Below are 8,087 nucleotides of genomic sequence, written 5' to 3'. Positions count from 1 at the left end.
GACATAGCCCGGCAGAGAGGCGCCGCACACCCCCTATGCTTCACCGATGAAGTAATGGATCATGAATTCCCAGAAGGAATCAAACCCGTGAACATTGAGTCATACGATGGCACAACAGACCCCGCGGTATGGATCGAGGATTTCCTCCTCCACATCCACATGGCCCGCGGTGACGATCTACATGCCATCAAGTACCTCGCACTAAAACTCAAAGGACCAGCTCGGCATTGGCTGAATAGCCTGCCTGCAAACTCCATTGGCAGTTGGGAGAATTTGGAAGATGCATTCCTTGACAACTTCCAGGGCACTTATGTGCGACCACCAGATGCTGATGACTTGAGCCACATAACCCAACAGCCTGGGGAATCGGCCAGGAAATTCTGGACTTGGTTCCTAACTAAAAAGAACCAAATCGTCGACTGTCCGGATGCCGAGGCCTTAGCGGCATTTAAACATAACATCCGGGACGAGTGGCTCGCCCGACACCTCGGCCAAGAGAAGCCGAAGTCCATGGCAGCCCTCACGACACTCATGACCCGCTTTTGCACGGGCGAGGACAGCTGGCTGGCTCGCAGCAACAACACATCAAGGAATACTGGCACTTCAGATGCCAAAGATACTAACGGCAGACCACGTCGCAACAGACACAAGCGCCGCAACAACGGCGATAACGCCGAAGACATGGCAGTCAACGCTGGATTCAGTGGCTCTAAATCCGGTCAGCGGAAAAAGCCGTTCAAAAGAAGCAATCCGGGCCCGTCCAGTTTGGACCGCATACTCGATCGCTCGTGTCAAATTCACGGCACGCCCGATAAGCCAGCCAATCACACCAACAAAGAATGCTGGGTGTTCAAGCAGGCCGGCAAGTTGAATGCCGAAAACAAGGACAAGGGGCTGCATAGCGACGACGAGGAGGAGCCTCAGCCGCCGAACACAGGAGGACAGAAGAGGTTCCCTCCACAAGTGAAAACGGTGAACATGACATACGCAACCCATATTCCCAAGACGGAACAGAAGCGTGCACTAAGGGACGTCTATGCGATGGAGCCAGTCGCCCCAAAGTTCAACCCATGGTCCTCTTGTCCGATCACCTTCGATCGCAGGGACCACCCCACTAGTATCCGTCATGGCGGATCTGCCGCATTGGTCCTTGACCCCATCATTGACGGATTTCACCTCACTCGACTCCTTATGGACGGTGGCAGCAGCCTGAACCTGCTCTATCAGGATACAGTGCGCAAAATGGGCATAGACCCCTCGAGGATCAAACCCACAAAAACCACCTTTAAAGGGGTAATCCCAGGTGTAGAGGCCTGTTGCACGGGCTCAATCACACTCGAAGTGGTCTTCGGGTCTCCGGACAACTTTCGAAACGATGAGTTAATCTTCGATATCGTCCCCTTTCGCAGCGGCTATCACGCACTGCCCGAACGAACCGCATTTGCCAGATTCAATGCGGTACCACATTATGCATACCTCAAACTCAAAATGCCAGGACCACGCGGGGTTATAACAGTTAATGGAAACACAGAGCGCTCGCTCCGCACGGAGGAGCACACTGCGGCCCTCGCAGCAGAAGCGCAAAGCAGCCTTATTAGGCAAACCGCCAATTCGGCAAAAAAGACCCCGGACACCTTCAAGAGAGTCCGGAGTACCCCGCAGGCGGATCGGAAGGCACGTTTTGAGCTCGACTAGCAATTCGGCCTCCGTCCTAGTCCTAGTCAAGTGGCGAAAGCTGTGCCACGCGTACATAACTACGCACTCAAGATACCATGGGCATAGGCGGAGGCACCACTACGGCACGTCCCACAATGCGGCTCAACCGCCCCGGGGGCTGTATACCTTTATCAGTTTCTCTCTTTCAGGACCTTACTCTCTAGAAGCCCTTTCCGGCAGTCTAATTGTTGGACTCATCGCGGTAAAGAAATACCAAAGACGCAAGACGGTCTGACGTACAAGGGAATCCCCAGATGGTCTCTGATAACGATCAAAATACCTGTTTTACATACCCGTACGCAGCTTGCCCTTGGATAGGACATGTCAAATGGTCCTATTTTTTGCTTATTGCACTACTTGTATCCGTACGCTTTGACGTATTATTTAATAACAATTCATAGCGTTAGCCTATTATTGCATTCTCCTTTCTTTTTTTTCTTTCTTTTCCTTGTCTGTCTATTTACGACAAATTGCACCCGTACATTTTGGTACGACCAGCGCGCCAGGGGCTTCAGTATACCCCATAACACGGCGTGAGAAGTCCGAACACTTTCGACAGTGTGGCACCCCGAACTTATAGCATTATATGCATCAGCTCCGAATCATGTCTTGGGTCAATAGTTGGGTTTTAGCGGCTCCCATGTTTTGGTACCTTACGTTCCGCAATATCGTCTAAGGTAGCACTGGGAGAACTACTGCGATTGTGTCCCGGTTCTTCCGAACGAGCACCTAAGTAGAGAAAGCCGAAAACTGACTGTCATGATGAGGCGAGAGCTGGTCGCTGTTCGAGAGGTCTCAAGTCCTTAAAGACTTTTTCCGCTTCGGGCGAGGTGTCGGCCTTGCCCGACTTAGGCGTATATAGCACCCCAAATTCGGCCTTCCGAATACTAGGGGCTTCGCCAAAATTTAAAATTGTAGACTTCTATGGCTAAGTGAGAGTGATAAAGCTTTATAGTCTGATTGCCTGGTTCGCTGTGCTGAACACCTCCTTCGAAGGACCCAAAATTGGGATAAAGAGTGCTCAGGTTTATCCCGAACACCTCAGTACTAGTTACATGGGGGCAGAATCCGACGACTGGCCAACACTCAGATTTTATAAATGGCCGCACGGAAGGTAATATTTTAAATTAACAAGCATTGCATAGCGCAAATGAACTCGTTTCATATTACAGGATCACATGAGTACATTCATTCGAATATTACATCCTTAGCACATTCCTCCGCCACAAGGCGAGCACCCTTCAGGACACTGTCATAATACTTTTCGGGGTGGCGATGCTACTTGCCTTCTGGCAGCCCCTCCTTCACCAGCTTTTCGGTGTCCAGCTTCGCCCAGTGCACCTTCGCCCGGGCAAAAGCCCTGCGCGCACCCTCGATGCAGACGGACCGCTTTATGACTTCAAGCCGTGGGCAGGCATTCACAAGCCGCCTCACCAGACCGAAGTAGCTATCAGGCAGGGGCTCGCCAGGCCACATCCGGACAATAAGACCCTTCATGGCCTGTTCGGCCGCCTTGCGAAGCTCGACCAGTTGCTTCAAATGGTCGCTCAAGGGCATTGGGTGTTTGGTCCCAGTATACTGAGACTAGAACAACTTCTCCGTTGAGCTCCCCTCCTCAGCCCGGTAGAACTCTGCGGCATCCGACACACTGCGGGGTAGATCTGCGAACGCTCCTGGAGAGCTCCGAACTCGGGTAAGTAAAAAGAAAGTTTCCTTCACATGCTTGCTTTGCATAATGAATGCCTAACCCGCCGCTATCTTCTTAACCACCTCAATTTCCCGAAGGGCCTTTTGGGCTTCGGCCTTGGCATGTTGTGCGCTTTCGAGGGCCTTCGCAAGCTCGGACCCTTGCGTCTTAGAGTCAAGCTCCGAGGACTCGTGTTTCTTGACGAGAGCCTGGAGCTCTTGCTGCACCTCGCCTACTCGGGCTTCTTGCTTCTCTCACTCGATGCGCTCCTTGGCCGCTTTGTCTTCGGCCTCGGATAGCGCCTTCTGCAGGGCCGCCACTTCGGTCATGGCCCCTAGCAAAATTCATGACGATCCTATTATTCTAAAACCAATTTTTTTCTTTATCAATATCCAGACGGGGTGTCACTTACCTTTGTTCTCTTCGAGCTTCCACTTGGTAAGGCCGAGCTCTACCTTGGACCGCTCAAGGTCCTGCTTTAGTGCGGCGACCTCCGCAGTACGAGCCGTGGCGGCCAGCAGTGAAGCCTGCTTATTCACATAGACACATTCTGATTAGACTCCTGCGATTATTATTTGATCCTCTATTCGGCCTTCCTACTGTCTATGCTGTAACATTTTCTTACAATTTGATTACTTACCTCAAAGCCGGTTAGGAGGCTGGCACAGGCTTCAGTCAGTCCGCTCTTAGCGGACTGAACCTTCTTGACTACCGCACTCATAATAGTGCGGTGCTCTTCGTCAATGGAAGCGCCGCGAAGCACTTCCAGCAAGTTGTCCGATGCCTCTGGATGGACAGAGGCCATCGGCACAGACGACTTTCCCCCCTTAGCGAGGGGTTGCCTGACAAAATCCAGAACCACTGGAGGTTCCTGCGCCGTATTCGGCTTGGGGCTAGACTTGCTGCACCCGGTGTTAGGGCCCAGAGGAGTCTTGCCCCTCGTGCGCCCGGCGCCTGGAATGTCGCCTTGAGGCGCCTCCGGAACTGTCTCCCCTTGATTTAGTCCCCTTTGAGACAACACCTCGGCGTCGTCCGTAGGGCGGGGGGAGGAGGCGGTTGGGAGTAAACCACTGTTCATATCCGACGGGCCCAAAGAATCATCCGACGAAGATACATCGATGTGGGCTCGGGATGGGCTGCATAATCATGTGCGGCGTGATAAGAAACAGTGCAATAAGACATACCAAGAATTATTATGGTATCCGGATACTCACGACTTCGCCAGGGGCTTGTCCCTGGGTAACCACTCCTCGTCACTGAAAGCGGCCGTCGTGGAGCAGTCCGGGAGGAGGGTCCTTCCCTTCTTGGAACCTTCGGCCTCCCCTGATGGGGCGGCCTTCCTTTTCCTATCCCCCCCCCCGGCTGGGGGGAGGGAGAACTTTCCTCTTCCTCCTCCTCGTTTTCGTGGGAGGAGTGCACCTCGGTGTTTTTGGACGATGAGTCCGATATAACCTTGCGCCGGAGACCCTTCCTGGTCCCCGTGGCCTTCTTCTTGGCCTTCTTCTCCGGCACCTCATAAGGCGCCGGAACCCGCATCTCCGTTAGGAGAGAATCTGCTGGATCTTCGGGCAGGGGGGCTGGACAATCGATCTGCTCCGCTGTCGCTACCCAGTCCTGTTAAATGGCGTGGGGGCTTAGATACCACGCGTGGTTAAACTGGGGAAAAGAACATCTTATGATATAAAAGACTTACCGGATTGGCAGGGCGCTTTGTGCTGAGTCCGCGGTCCTCGGTAAGGGGGGAGGTACTTCGCCGCCCTTGAACAGCACCTTCCAGACATCCTTGTGCGTCGTGTCGAAGAGCTCTCGCAGCGTCTGGTGCTCGGCCGGGTCGAACTCCCACAAATTGAACGCCCGTCTTTGACACGGGAGGATCCGGCGGAAGAGCATGACTTGGACCACGTTGACAAGCTTGATTTTCTTGCTCATCATGTTTTTGACGCAGGTCTGGAGTCCGGTCAGCTCTACGGAGAACCCCAGGATAGGCCCTTCTCTTTCCAGGAGGTGAGCCGCATGGGGATTCCAGATCGAAATTTGGGGGCCGCCACCCAGTTGGTGTCGCGCGGCTCGGTGATGTAGAACCACCCCGATTACCACCCCTTTATGGTCTCCACATAGGAGCCTTCGAGCCAGGTGATGTTGGGCACTTTGCCCACCATGGTGCGTCCGCACTCCGCTTGCTGGCCGACCACCACCTTCGGTTTAACGTTGAAGGTCTTCAGCCATAGGCCGAAGTGGGGCTTGATGCGGAGGAAGGCCTCGCACATGACGATGAACGCCGAGATGTTGAGGATGAAATTGGGGGCCAGATCGTGAAAGTCCAGCCCGTAGTATAACATGAGCCCGCGGACAAACGAGTGGAGAGGAAATCCCAGTACGCGGACGAAGTGGGTAAGAAATACCACCCTCTCATGTGGTTTTGGAGTAGGGACGATCTGATGTCGCACAACTAGCGAGATGCTAATTCGCGCGCGTAGACGGCCCGATCTTTCACGGTGATGCTTGATCAACAGTTCGTCTGCCTGTCCCTCCTCGCAACCTCCAAGAATAATTTCCACCCGTGTACAAAAATACACGAACAAAAATAATGATCCCCTCGGATCAGCACGTAGGCGTCGGTATTGATGATCAACCCTCCGTCGCTAGGAAATTTCCACGATCGAAAAATCACAGATGATACACAAGATATAGCCGCCCGAAACCTGGACGATTTACTGTGTTGTTCATGTCTCTCAAATAAACTCAAAACTGATCTATACATGGCCGAAGCCTGGCTTTATATGCCAAAGTAAACGCACGCGGTACCTACCAAATTAGCTAGACTCACGGACAAGAGTCCTAGGAAATCACGTTATGTTCCAACTTGGTTTCTTGTCACGTAAAACACACGCACAAGGAAACAAAGTGGATATCTTTTCAAACAGAAAATAATAAACTACCTAATATAACAAACGCTGTCCTACTTTGATGGAGATTAGGAAGGAACCTAATCTTATTTTCCCTGGTGGTGTACGGAAGGTAGGAATTACATCTTCTGGCTTCGGTGCCTCATTAGCATCCGATCTGAACCTTTTGTTGTATATTCTTCTTGGTACATGCACGGTATGTCGAGAATCAACATGTACTAATTCCTTCTCAAATACAGGAGCAATTTTTGGTCCACAAAACTGACGCACAGGACCATCGTTTCCTCGACATAATTTGGTCGCATGCTTGACATTATTTTGCGCAACTTTTTCATGACTTGACTCATTAAATGACTCAGGTTCAGTAGGATTATCGATCAATGGTGTCATGCCCGCATCACGATCTGCCCCGCGTCTGGCAGCCGGTGTGCGATATCCGCGGCCAGATATCCGGCTCCCCGTAGCTTTGTGATGTCCTCCTCCGTAACGGAGGAGACCATCCACTTGCCTCCCGCTCCGGACATGCTTGGAGTGGTTTGAGGAGAAAATGCGAACTTGAGTGTTGGAGCTTGAGTGCGCAAGAATAGATGAGCAAGGAGGAAGAGGGCGTGGGTGAAAAAGAGGAATCCTTGTCCCTTTATAAGGGCGGAAGAAACTATGTGCCTCCCCACCTGCCTGGTAAACTCGCTTATTCCCCAAGCGCCGTAATTGATGGCGCGGTTGGGTTACCCACACCCGTATTGATGAGAATCCCGTGATAAGGGGGACACGATCTCTGCTTCGACAAGACGTGCCAAGAAAACCGCCTCACAATATGTGAAGTGGCTGGTTGAGAAAAACGGTTCGAATAATGACCGGGCCGTGGTGTGATGTCATGCTGCAGAATGTGTCAGCAGATTAGATTTGTGGAAATATTATTATTCTCTCTATGGTGGTATGTGGAATTTGCTTTGCAGAGCTGGACACTATCCTCGTGTTCGAAATCTTCTATGGAGTGTTCGGAGGAGGAACCCGCCTTGCAATGCCGAAGACAATCTGCGCGCCGGACTCATCGTCATTGAAGCCTGGTTCAGGGGCTACTGAGGGAGTCCTGGATTAGGGGGTCCTAAGACAGCCGGACTATATACTTTAGCCGGACTGTTGGACTATGAAGATACAAGACTGAAGACTTTGTCTCGTGTTCGAATGGGACTCTCCTTGGCGTGGAAGGCAAGCTTGGCAATACGGATATGTAGATCTCCTCCCTTGTAACCGACTCTGTGTAACCCTAGCCGCCTCCGGTGTCTATATAAACCGGAGGGTTTAGTCCGTAGGACAACAACAATCATACCATAGGCTAGCTTCTAGGGTTTAGCCTCTACGATCTCGTGGTAGATCAACTCTTGTAATACTCATATCATCAAGATCAATCAAGCAGGAAGTAGGGTATTACCTCCATCGAGAGGGCCCGAACCTGGGTAAACATTGTGTCCCCCGCCTCCTGTTACCATCCGCCGGTTTTGACACCGACACCCGCGTGCTGGCGGCGTGGCGGTGGCGTTGTTGGCTCATCGCGTTTTTGTTTCCCAGCTCTGTCTCCAATTCACCAGTGCCGTCATTGCGGACCTTGGGGAGGCTGTGGGCCTCGCGAAGGCCGTGTGTAGGTGGATCGATGGGATCCTCGGATCGGTGGCTTCGAATTCGGCATTGACGGCTGCTTCTTCGGGATGTTTGGCAGTGAGGAAAGCGAGGCGTGGCTTGGTCGATGTCCCTCTAGGGTGGTGGATCCTGGTCTTGGG

Source organism: Triticum aestivum, chromosome 2D (assembly GCF_018294505.1).
Source record: "Triticum aestivum cultivar Chinese Spring chromosome 2D, IWGSC CS RefSeq v2.1, whole genome shotgun sequence".
NCBI lineage: Eukaryota > Viridiplantae > Streptophyta > Magnoliopsida > Poales > Poaceae > Triticum > Triticum aestivum.
This window is presented reverse-complemented; position numbering follows the sequence as displayed.